The following is a 12,973-nucleotide window of genomic DNA, read 5'->3' on the forward strand; positions in this document are numbered from 1 at the left end:
TGACAAGGGCTACCCTGTCGAATCCCGCGTTGCATTTCTATAGGTCCAGATACCTGTTCTTCTCTTATAATAACTACCTTGTTACTTTTATGGTAATCCTTTAGAATATTGGTTATACCATCTTCCACATCTAGTGTGTCCAGTATTCCCCACAAGTCTTCTTGAATCACACTATCGTAAGCTCCCTTGATATCTAGAAACGTAAGCCACAGAGGTCTGTGTTCTTTTTCCGTAATTTCAATACGCTGCGTCAATGAAAACAGATTGTCCTCCAGCCTCCTTCGTTTACGGAGCCCATTTTGTAGTTCTCCCAGCACCCTCTCATTCTCCACCCATGTCTGTAGTTTTTCCTTTACTATCTGCATCACCAGCCTGTAAACCACTGATGTCACTGTTATAGGACGGTAGTTGTTTATATCAGTTTTGTCCCCCTTTCTTTTATAGATAATGCTCGTCCTGCTTGGTTTCCACCCATTGGGGGCTTCACCATCCATTATTTCTTGGCTCGCTGCCTCTCCTAATGGTTGCTTAGGGTTTGCTCCTAGTTTTTTATTACCATAATTAGGATGTCATCAGGACCTGTTGATGTGCTATTAGGAACCCTTTTCTCTGCCCTTTCCCACTGTCATTGTCCCAGTGGAGCCACTGCGCTAATTGGTCCATCCTCATCTGGTATGGTGCATATAGTGCTTTCTTGGTGTTGACATTTTTCTGTCATCATTGTTTATATATTCCATTGCCTCATCCCCTTCTAATCTGACCCATTGAACTGTAGTTCTAAATATCTGTTTCATGCTTGTCTTATTACTCAGAGAATCAAGATGGTCCCAAAATTTTGCAGCCGGCTTCTTATCCTTTCTGTTTACTTCCGCCATATATTGGGCCCCTTTCTTCTAATCTTTTCACTGATCAGATCGGACGCTTTCCTTCTGCAGATAAAAAAGTTATCTCATGTTCTTTTGACATCATCATACAGTTCCACCCTATTTTTAGCATACCTGTGTTGCCTAGAGGCTTCCTGACGTCTTACTATGACTCTCTTGACTTCCTCATCCCACCAGCTTTTGAGTTTGTGTCTCTTTTTCTCGATTGATTCGACTCATACCTTAGCAAGCTCCAACTCAAACAATCAAGTTAGATTTGCGTACGTCCACTCTGTTTTATTATCCTCGGTGATTATTCTCTCAATCTCTTAAGTTTCTATTTCTATTTGCCTTTCAGATTAAATATTACCATGTGGTTCCTCATCATGCCTCCTTTCCCTTTTTATTTTTCTTTCAAAACTCAGCTTGATAGGTTTGTGATCACTACCTGAGCGTCTGGACCCATTATCATCTATGTTAATCACCCTTAGCCGATCATACATCCTGTGTGACATCATTGCGTAATCTATCGTCGACTGTAGCCCTCCCACCTCCCATGTTATCTGCCCTTCGCTTTTCTCGGTGCCGTTACAAATTAGTAAATCATGCCTTTCACACACATTTATTAGCATTCTGCCTGTTGGGTCCGTATATCCATTCATATCTTCTATGTGCGCATTCATATCTCCTAATATAATTACCTCGCACTCTTCTCCTGGTTCGTCAATGTCATTTTCTAGGCACTGCACCATTTGTTGGTTTTCCTGTGTAGCTTTTGCCCCTGTCCACAAGCATACAAAATCCAAGAGCGTCCTCTGCCTTGCCACTTTCCCTTTTAGCCATAAATGTTCCCTGCACTCCTGCTTGACCATTTGCCAGTCTGTACTTTTATGAATGAATGCCCCAATTATACCACCCCCCTTTCTGCTGCTGCCCCTGTTTTACTACAATATTCACATGCGTAGTCCGGATTTTTAGGTGGTTGTTCCATGTCCCTAAGATGTGTTTCTACAAACCCATATACCATCAGCTTCTCCTCCCTTAGCTATTCATCTATCTCTCCCCACTTCAGCCTATTTCTGTCATCCTGAATGTTAATATACCCTACGTCTGAAATGACTCGGCCCTCGTGGCTACGTCGATTTCTGCCCCGAACTCTGCGTGTCTTAAATATTGGTGCCACATTGGAATTGTGTCTTTCTATACCACCTATTATAGAGTCCCCCTGGTTGTTTTCCTCGTTGCTAGCTATCTAGGAGCCCAAAGGGTCTACGTGCCCCCCCCCCCTCCTAAAAAAAACTCTACAGAAACGCGCGCGGCGCAGCGCACCTGACCGAGGTTGGGAGGCTTCTCCATCACATCTAATCTAGCCGGCGGAAAACGCATGGAGGAGCTTTAGCCCATCCTGTCGCAGCCGTGCTTGAGTGCACTGTAGCCGTGCGCAGAGCACGTGGCAGTTTCCCCCAAAACCTTCTACATGGGTATGCCAGGGACGACTCAAGAAGAGCGCCGACAGTGGAAGTGAGAGAGCTCGCGTTCGTCGGGCCGATGGTGCCGTCCGGGCATAAAAACAGGCCCGGGAGCCCGACTGCCGGCTGCAACTGCGGGTTGATGATCCGGCAGTCTGCCAAGCCGCATTAAATCGCGAACGCGCATGCAAGCGCCGGTGATGGACGGATCCTGCAAACCACGCCGCTAAGTTAGCTCGTGGTGTCAAACGCTTGAAACGTGATGGTTGCGGGAGTGCGTTCGACGAGGTGAACGCCCGCTATCGGTGGTAGTTTCTCCAGCGGCACATAGGCTTAGGCTGCGACGTCGCTGATCACTTGAGGTTCGATAACAACCCCTGCTATCAACGCATTGCGAAACGCATTCAACGGCTCATTACACTCCTTCATGATTATGTTCATGCGAGGAATCATGTGCGGCATGTGAAATAAACACTGCAGTAAACCCAAGCCAAACAAGTGCCTCACCTCATAAAGAAGTACGGACATGTAACCAATAATTGTGGAAGGTCTCAGTATCATGTCAGGTTGAACCTACTGCTAAACACCAGGACCACACGTTTCAGCTTTCACTGGGTACAAAGTGGTTTGTCGGTGATTTTTTTCTTTACTCACACCTACTATACCTACCTACTATACCTACCTAATATTTCACGTTACGTGTATCATGCTTAACCATTGCGCTGATGTTCCTGATATATACGACTTTAATATTTTCTTTGTATTATGTTTGGTTTTGTTTATAGCGCTTACAACTGCGTGAAATCTGCGGTATGTGCCGCCCTCTGTAAGCCCCCAGATCAAGTGAAGCTGTCTGCACAGCTTTCTGTCTGGGCGACCACCAACAAGTGTGTTAGAAACAAACGAATTCTTATTCTGATCCTGATATTCAGAGACAACAGATGTTCTCAACAATTTCAGCGGTCAAAAAAAGGACGGGCAAATGACCAAAAACATGGTTGGTGCATACGGTGAAGTCAGCTTTACAGGAACATACCACTGCACTATGTGGGCTAGAAAGAGGCTAAGGTTTGTGTAATTGGCGTTCTACTCGATTCACACAACTTGAGAAGCGATCCGCCTCGGTGCATCAGCTGTTACGGTGCTTGGCTTCTGACCCGAAGGCCTCGCGTTCTGTCCCAACCGCGGCGGTCGCACTTCGGTGTTTTATGACGTCTCTCGTAATCATATTGACGCATAATACGCGCACCCTCCTTGCAGACAACGGCGCACTGTAGCTACACGAATCGGCCACGACTACGCGCGCCTTCAGCGCACGGGATCGGATCATAGAGTACTGAGCCATAAGAGAGGAAGAAAAAGTGACTAGCCGCCTGAGCAAGCAAGAGAATGCTTCTTGGTTTTTCCCTTATGTTCGACTAGTCGACACACAATAAATAGTTCACTCCGGATGGCCTGAATTGTTCTTTATAATATTGTCATGGGGTCGTGACGCGGACGAAGGGTGTAGACTGGGTTTTCAGGTTAAGCTGTTTATTGAGCCGAACTCATGGCCACGTCAACAAAAAAAAACTCAGATTACTGCAAGACACTGGCACTGATAGCGGCAAACAGAGCATCGGGCGTCTATCAACCGACCAGCGCCTCCTCTATTAAGGAGGCATTGAACTGACAAGCGGCGAAGCACGGCGGCATTTATACAGGCGTTTATACATGTGTCGTCAAATATTCCAGTCTTATCTCTGGTGTTCACGCAAGCTCTGGAATAATCTCGAGTATGAGCGTCTGGCGGTAAATCTTAACAGAACGATCTACAATGATCGGGAACCTTCTCGAACAGTAATGAGGCACAATTTGCGCTGAGCTTCCTTACCTAGGCTTAGTGGGTGAAAACCGAATCAAGCAAAAGTGAAATTATAAAAAACGCGCGTGGCAATATGTTGGTTTTGGGAGGAAAATTATTATTATTATTATTATTATTATTATTATTATTATTATTATTATTATTATTATTATTATTATTATTATTATTATTATTATTATTATTATTATTATTATTATTATTATTATTATTATTATTATTATTATTGGAGAAGTGGTACTCTGCACCACTTGCGTCGGCAATTTTATCCCAAATACTCATTGATCCACACGCGATTGCGTTTTTATGAGTCAGCGGGACAATGTTTTTTCATCATCTGCCAGACACTCTCATGAGTCGACATACATAGGCATCATATTTTGTTAAGTAAACTACTGGCTTTATTTTGATGAAATCTGTTCCATACTATTGTTTTCTAGTTTATATAAATATACCACATCCCTTTTTAGTACAATAGGGTCAAAAATACAGTCAAGCCTACAAAGGGTTAAATCACACCATCAAAGATGACGTTTAGTGAAACACAGCATTGAAACAAAAATAAATATTGCCTTTGTAACTCCAGTATCCTTTCATATGGTAGTATTTCAAATAAATAAGAAGTGGCACAAGTTCGGAAAGTCTAGTTTCCAAAAACATTTCGATTTATTATAAAACAGACGGGATAATACGTGTAAACAACCAAGTTAAAACACAGGAAACTCCACGAAAGAACAACGCGCAATGTCCGTATTTTCCCAGGTTGTTCAGAGGCCCCTTAATGACAGACAGCTGACGTTTAGCTCTTGGCAAAAAGCACCTGCCTTTGTATTCTGCCGCTACATGTGGCGGCAAGCAACCACTATAAGAATGGTATGAGCGACTTGGTGTCGATATTACTAAAGAAAAAGAGTTCTTTTTTTTATTCATTCATTAATTCCTTCATTCATTTATTTATTAATTTATTCTGCACTAGTTTTTTGGCAATGACGCAAGATACAAGGTTTTTCGTGTGTTCATTTTTCAATACAATTCATTTTAAACAAAACTGTTTGAACAACACGAATAAATCAAAATTTCAACAGGTCTAAATATAAACAATTCACAACACACAACTTAGGAGCTCTTTATTAGTCTAAAGTAAGATCACTATAGCGTTACACAGCTCGTTCTGCAGAAATTCCGGCGTCGGAGTCGTTGGTGTGAGAACGAAATTCTCATCCTTGCGTGACCGAATAATTTAAAAAAAGATAAAAATAAGATAATTAGAAATTTTTGGGTCTGAGGGCTTATCAAAACCGGGTCATTTGCGTAGAAAGGAGGTGTTCTACCATGCAGCCACGCCTCTGCTTGTGAACGCAATGAAAATAACTTTCATGCTTTACAAACACACGCGTCCTGTGTACATGCTTCACAATACAACGTGAAATACTGCCGTAATGCGCGGTACAAGCGTACATTGCCAATAGGCATCAGTACATCGTATTATTATGACTTCATAGTTTAAAGCCGGTCATCCACTACAAAAGGCACACGCTATATACTGCACCCTTGAATGCACACTAAAACAACTATATGCGGTGAAACGCTAAGAATATAAAAAGTAAAGCGCACCCCTGTCCAGTTGTATTATGCGCGTCCAACTGCGGCAGCTCATTAATATCAGAGTGGCCATGGGGGCGCCGAGAGAACAATGCTCATACCGTGGTTCTTCGTTTTTTCGCAGATTATTGGCGCCTGCGCTGACGGCTTCCAGCCCGGTGGATTGATGGGTGATAGCAGCATGAGTGTCTCCCTTGACAGCCCCCGCGCCATGCGTTTCGCCGCCAACGATACCGGCATGTGCCTATCGCATATATCCACGCACTCACCGACGCCGCTCGAACCACATCTTCCTGCTACGCTTCCTGCTCAAGCAAGCTTCGTTGCGAGCTATCCCGGATCGACATCGACAGTTGCAACAGTGGCTCCACCGCGGCCTACAAACCCAGGACGCGCGCTAGTCTTCGCCAGTGGGCATGGAGGCGCCGAGAGAACAATGCTCATACCGTGGTTCTTCGTTTTTTCGCAGGTTAGTTACCTTAGTCAACTTCCTCATTCCTGTTTCAAATCTGATGATCGCCTTCTAGTGGTGCTTCCATGCCCAGAAGCATTGCTTGAACCATTCAGTGCCCTTTTCTTGCTTATGTGTGTGGATGTGGAGCAAAATCCTGGTCCTGGCGATAATTCTCTGGCAGATATTGCCAAAATGCTGAAGGACTTGTCCGCGCGGTCTATTAGAATAGAGGCATCCCAAACAGCCATGTCCAATGACATATCCGAGTTAAAGGAGCAACAGAAAGCAGCTACGAGCCAAATCGCCGACATTGGCAAGCGTCTGGGTTCTGTAGAAAGCCAGTTAGCTTGTTTCGACAGCGTGAGGGAAGACCTTAATGCGACACGTGCTGCAGTGGAGCGCGTGGAAACTGAAACGAACTCGTTTCTAACCCGTCTTGACGTTCTCGAGGACCGCTCCCGAAGGGACAGCGTTGTGTTCTTTGGGATTGAAGATGTCGCTTCAGAGACTGCCGAACAATCTGAAATGAAAGTTCTTAAACTTTTCGCTAGCAAGCTTCAGCTGACGATATTGTCCGATAGTATAGCCCGTGCGCATAGAATTGGCAAATTCTCTAGTGGCCGGAACCGCCCTCTTATCGTAAAATTTTCGGCCTACAAAACAAAAGAAACCGTTTTTGATAAACGCTTCTTACTAAAAGGCTGCAATGTTTCTATGAGTGAGGACTTTTGTGCAATAACACGTGATACGAGAAAGGCTCTGTACGAATATGGCACAGGACTGCATGTTCCGTTCAATCTTCAACACACGAAACTTTTCGCCAACGGAAAATGCTACGGCTATGATAAAACCACTAAAGCAATGTACGTCATTGGTCCATCCACAAGAAAAAGTTCCCCGGCTAGTAATAACGTAGGAGATAACGCAAGTGTTAGCGACGCAGTAAGTAACAACGAAAACATCAGTAATACCACACACAGAACCGCAAATAGTCATGCTGCCTCCCCGCGTCGACTCCGGTCTGGCCGTATGCCGCAAAGTGATCTAAGTTAGGGTCACGCAGGGGGCGGTGCTCTCTTCGTACTAAGTACTAACATACGTAGCCTTTTGTCAAAAAGTGATGACTTGTGTGCCCTGATGAATGATTGTGAAGCTGGTATTGTCGCTCTAACTGAAACGTGGTTGTCGAGTACAGTCTCTGATGCCGAATTATTAAAATGTGAACAACGTTACAAGGTCTTTCGCTGTGACAGATATGAGCGACGAGGTGGTGGTGTTCTACGTGCGATTAAAGATGACATTGAATGTTTCCTTGTTCCTGTTCTCACCGACTTAGAATCGGTATGGTGTTGTATTCGTACTGGCTTTGAAAACCTAATAATTGCAGTTTCTTACCCACCCCCATCCAGCCCATCGAACTTTTGCGATTCTTTTCATGACTGCTTAAACCAGATTACTGTTCGTTTCCCAGGTGCGACTATTATTCTTTTAGGCGATTTTAACTTCCCGGACATTCAGTGGTCAGACACTTACCAGTGCTCCATGGCAACGTCATCTGGATCTACCGAATTTCTTTCAATTCGCAATGACTTTGGGCTATCATAATTAGTTCGGCATCCTACACGTGTCACCTCGACTACATCATCACTTCTAGATTTCGTGTTGACGTCATCTCGAGATCTTGTGTCCCCGATAACACTGCTGCCTGGGTTAAGTGATCACGACATAATTCATTTTTCTCTATCGTTTCCACGTTTGCGCTCATCCAACCGTTTTAAATTGATCAGAGATTATAACAGAGCTGACTTTAACACCATAAATACTAAATTATGCTCTTTCTTAGATACTTTTTTCCCTGCAAGTTTTGAACGCAATGCAGAAGATAACTGGAACCTATTTAAAAGTAAAATTTTGGAACTAACAAATAAATATATTCCGGTAAGAAAGGTGTACTGCAATACTAATTCTCCCTGGTACAACCGACACTTGAATAGACTCTCTAACCGCAAGAAAAGACTGTTTAGAGCTGCGAGGACATCCAAGTCTTCGGCTCGATGGCTAGCTTACAAATCTGCAGCTGCTACCTACCTAAGTGAACTAAAAGTAGCTAAATTTACCTTTTTTAACAGAACCTTACCATCAGTGCTGCGAAAAAATCCCAAACAATTTTGGAACATTGTACGAGGTAACAAGCATAACAACCTGTCTTTAATATCCCAAGGTAATGTGATTCCGGATCATCAGTGTGCATGTTCACTTAACCGTACTTTTGCTGAAACTTTCTCTGAACCATCCAGTAGTAATGACATACTTCCTGCAAAGCCGTTTAATTTTCCCTCAATGGACATCATTGTCATTAGCTCGGAAGGAATACGGTCCATCATCAATAAACTAAAGATTTCATCTTCATGCGGCTGTGATGGTATCACCACAAAATTCTTAAAAAACACGGCAGAGTATTCTTCTCTAATCCTTGAACGAATATTCACACAGTCTCTTCTTACGGCAGTGCTTCCTAACGACTGGTTAATTACTAGGGTGGTACCTTTACATAAGTCCGGAACAACCCACGATCCAGGTAACTTTCGTCCCATCTCTCTCACATCAGTACCATGTAAAATTTTAGAACATTTCATTTACTCTCACCTTATCAAGTTTCTTCAAGACAATGATTTCTTTACACCCGCTCAGCATGGCTTCCCAAAACAGTATTCGTGTGAAACACAGCTTCTACTTTTTACTAATGACCTACACATATGTCACACCTGTCCCGTTTATTAGGGAGGCGATCGCCGGGCTAATTCCAAGAGCCGAAGTATCGGCCCCCCGAACCGCACCACGAAAGCGTGGACAATTTAGAAGTGGTCCTTATTGGTGCGCCAGCGGACGCCGGCTGTGGCCCAAAGAACAAGACAGAGCCGAGAGATGATAAACAAACAAAATTATATTCTCATTAACGGCAGATCAAAAACAATACACACGTATGCACACTCCACAATAGTTACATACAATACGTCACCAAACAGACAATGTACTACACAGTACAATCAACCACACTTGAAACAACGGACACAGACAACAATACGCACTACGATGCAGTCACATGCATTGAACAACCAAGACACTTAAGGACTAAAGAGATAGAAAACCTATTCAGTCCAAAGTCCTTGGAACAAAAGTCTGAATGATACTCTTCCGAGAATCACTCACTCAAAGTCCAGCGTTGTTGTCGTTCCGCAGCTCTCTGAAGTTTCTCTTCCAGGAAACCTCCCGTCTTCAATTGGCCACTCTTCAAACTTCAACTTCTTCGCCCGAACACGTCGGCTTCACACACGCAGCTGTTGCCACGCGTCCTCGCTCAATAGCGGTAAACCCACGCTCTTGCCTGTAGCTCGAGCCGTCCCTACGGACCACAAACTTCGCCGACTACACGGCGGACTCTCTACGCACTCTGGCGCTCACTTCCGTCTCCTCCTGTTCTGTCACTACGGGCAGAACCTTCGCCGACTACACGGCGGAATTCCTACGCGTTCTGGCGTTAACTTCCGTCACCTCCTGATTTCTCGTCTCGGCTGCTCGGTTAAATACCTTGCGCGCGACTTTCCAGAAATTTCTGGTCATTTCGCCGGCGCGATACGCGGCGAAAGCTGGGAAGAGGGCGAGACAGTTGGAATGCCCTCTCCTGCCGGTGAGTCAACTCGGTGTGGCCCCGCCCACTTCTTTCTGGAAAAATCGCGGGCTTGCTGGGCCGCCGATGTGGGGTGAGGAGGTTCGTCTGCGAAGCCGTGCTTCTGCGGGGAGAGCGCGCGCCCGGGAGCCCTCGATGTTTGCTTTCTTTTTTTTTCTCTTTTTACCTCGCGGCGTTTCTGCCGCCCGTTGTCGCAAGGATTTGGCGGCGCGCTCTTTTTTAGCGCTCGTTCTGTGACACTGCCCCCCACTTTAAGAATATTATCTCATAATATTCAAAAACCACACAGACGAGCGCGCACAGTCACCACACATTCTCACAGACTGTAACACAATCCGTCGCTCATGACACTTCACATTCACAATATATCACTCAATACAATCGTACATTGTAGTTCAATTCCACAACACATGAAATATAGCCACAGGTACATGCCTACAACACTTCATCACACATTCTAAACAATACAACCGTACAAAGTTCTGTCTATCCAACAATTATACAACACTATACATCACACCATCGCACAGAACACTGACTCACTCGACATACACTTGAGACACAGGATAACAAGAATATTAACACAACATATGTCACTCAGCCCTGCCGAACACATTCTGATTCCACCTCAGCACCTATCTTGAGTACTTCGAACAGCGCTTGCGCCCCTTTTTGCGGTGCTCGCTCGATCTATTCTTGTGTTTCCACGTTCTTTTTCGGCGAGCCCTTTCCCACGACGATATCTGAGGCGTCGTCTCAGCCATCGTTGTCTCTTCCGACACCGTTAACGCGTCATTACATTCGACGGGTCCTGTCTGTTTATTTACCCGCTTGATAATGCCTCTACATTTTGCCCGGCTGGCCAACTCCGTCTCCTTTACACTGTCAGTCGGTTGAGGTCGTGCCGACGTACGTCCGGTTGCTCGGCCCGTGAACTGATTCGACACGATCGTCTTCTCCTTCGCTGTCTCTTGCGCCGCAGCTTCACCTTGGGCTCTAGTGAGCTCCGTCACGGGATGTTCCTCCACTGTATCTCGCGGCCGCTGTGTTGGCGAGGGCTCTATCTTCGGGTCTTCTCCCAAACATTCTGGATCACTTGGCCCTCGCGCCCCGCCGATGTTTCCGATGACAAGGTCATACAGGGGGGTCGTCATGCATAACGCAGTAACCTTCCCGCTGAAGTACGGGGTTTCAACCTCGATTTCTGCTTCGGGAAGCATCCGGACCGTACGGTCAATTAGGCAAACCGGTTTCGTTCTGCCTGTCAACTCTCTTTCCCGTACCAAATTTCTCCTCACGATAACCGTGGAGCTACCGGTGTCTCTTAGAACCGTAATCTTCTTGCCTGCAATCTTTCCAGGAAGCGTTGGCATTCCCTTCGTAACACCGGTTGGCTGTTTTGACATTACAGCACCCACAATAGGAATTTTCTCCCCATTCTTCAACTCTACGAATCCATCAGTGACGGCATTATTATCAGATTTCGGTGCCGCTTGCACACAAGATACCTGGTGAGTTTGACTCACTCCGTTCCGACAAGCGTCTGCTTTGTGCCCAGTCTGACCACACTTAAAACATTTTACAACCGTAGGGCTCGTAAAGATCGTTCGACAGTTTTTCGCGCGATGACCCACTCGGTTGCACAAAAAACATCGCGGAATGCTCTCTGGTGCACGCTTCTTTTCTTCGGGAGCCAATTTCTTCGAATCGTCGGGGCACTCCTTCTTTACCTTGGCCAAATTAGTGCCACCTTGCGCTTCCAAGAATTGATCAGCCAATTCAAGCATTCCTTCAAATGACTCTGCCTTCCTCTCTTTCAAATACAGCGACAGGCTTGGGTGGCAACTAGTAAGAAATTGTTCTCTAATTAGGAGCTCTCTAAGCTCATCGTACTCCTGTGCTGTCCCTGAAAGTTCAATCCATCTGTCGAAATAATGGCAAAGTCGGGCAGCATACTGCGTAGCTGTCTCACCATCAGCTGGCTTTCCTGTCCGAAATCTGTCCCGGAATCCTTCCACGGTAAATCTAAATCGCTTCAACAAAGCAGCTTTCACCTTTGCGTAGTTGGCTGCATCGGTCGGCGTCAGCCTACCGTACACACTGAGCGCTTCACCACTCAAGCAAGTACTCAAAGCAGTCGCCCATTGATGTTCCGGCCAATTCTGGCTCTTCGCAATCGTCTCAAATCGGTGAAGGTACGCGTCAAGGTCGTCCTTCCTTTCATCAAACGCTACGAGCAGCTTGCTTGGGTTCAAGCGGAAGCCGTGATCCTCTCGTTCGCTGCTTTCAACTCTAGCTTGGACGGGAGTTTCGTTTCGCTGTTGCAAACGGAGCCGCTCGAGTTCAATTTCGTGCTGCCGCTGCCGTTCCCTTTCAGCCATCTCCGCTTCTCTTTCTTCTCTCGCCCTTTCGGCTGCCAACTTCTCTCTCTCCAGCTCCAACTTCAATTGCTGCTCTCTTTCTTCCTTCAGCTGTCGCTCTTTTGCCTCTCTTTCTTCTTTCAGCTGTCGCTCCTTTGCTTCTCTTTCTTCTCTCGCCCTTTCAGCGGCCAGCCTTTCTCTCTCCAACTCAGCTGCCTTTTCTTCCTTGGCCCTCTCTGCCGCCAACCTCTCTCTCTCCAACTCAGCTTCTTTTTCCGCTTTGGCTCTTTCGACCGCCAACCTCTCTCGTTCCAACTCAGCTGTTTTTTCTTCCTTGGCTTTCTCAGCTGCCAACCTTTCTCTCTCCACCGCCTCTTTCTCCTTCTGGCTTACCCATTTCCGTAGTTCGGCGCCGGAAAGACCCATCTTCTCACCAAGCGCAACTAACTTTTCGAGATCCATTGTGTCTCGCAACTCGCAAATGAAACCTTGCCGCGTGCAAAAAGTATCTGCCTAAATCAGTCTATCGGAACACTCCCCTGCACTCGTTAACGAGAACACTGAACAACACACAAAATCGTTCCGATAGCACTATCACAACTCGAGGCTCTTTCTCACTACTTTGGACACACTGTGCACCAAAGGTCCTGTCTCGCGGACGCCAGATTAATTGTCA

Source organism: Rhipicephalus microplus, chromosome X, assembly GCF_043290135.1.
Source record: "Rhipicephalus microplus isolate Deutch F79 chromosome X, USDA_Rmic, whole genome shotgun sequence".
NCBI lineage: Eukaryota > Metazoa > Arthropoda > Arachnida > Ixodida > Ixodidae > Rhipicephalus > Rhipicephalus microplus.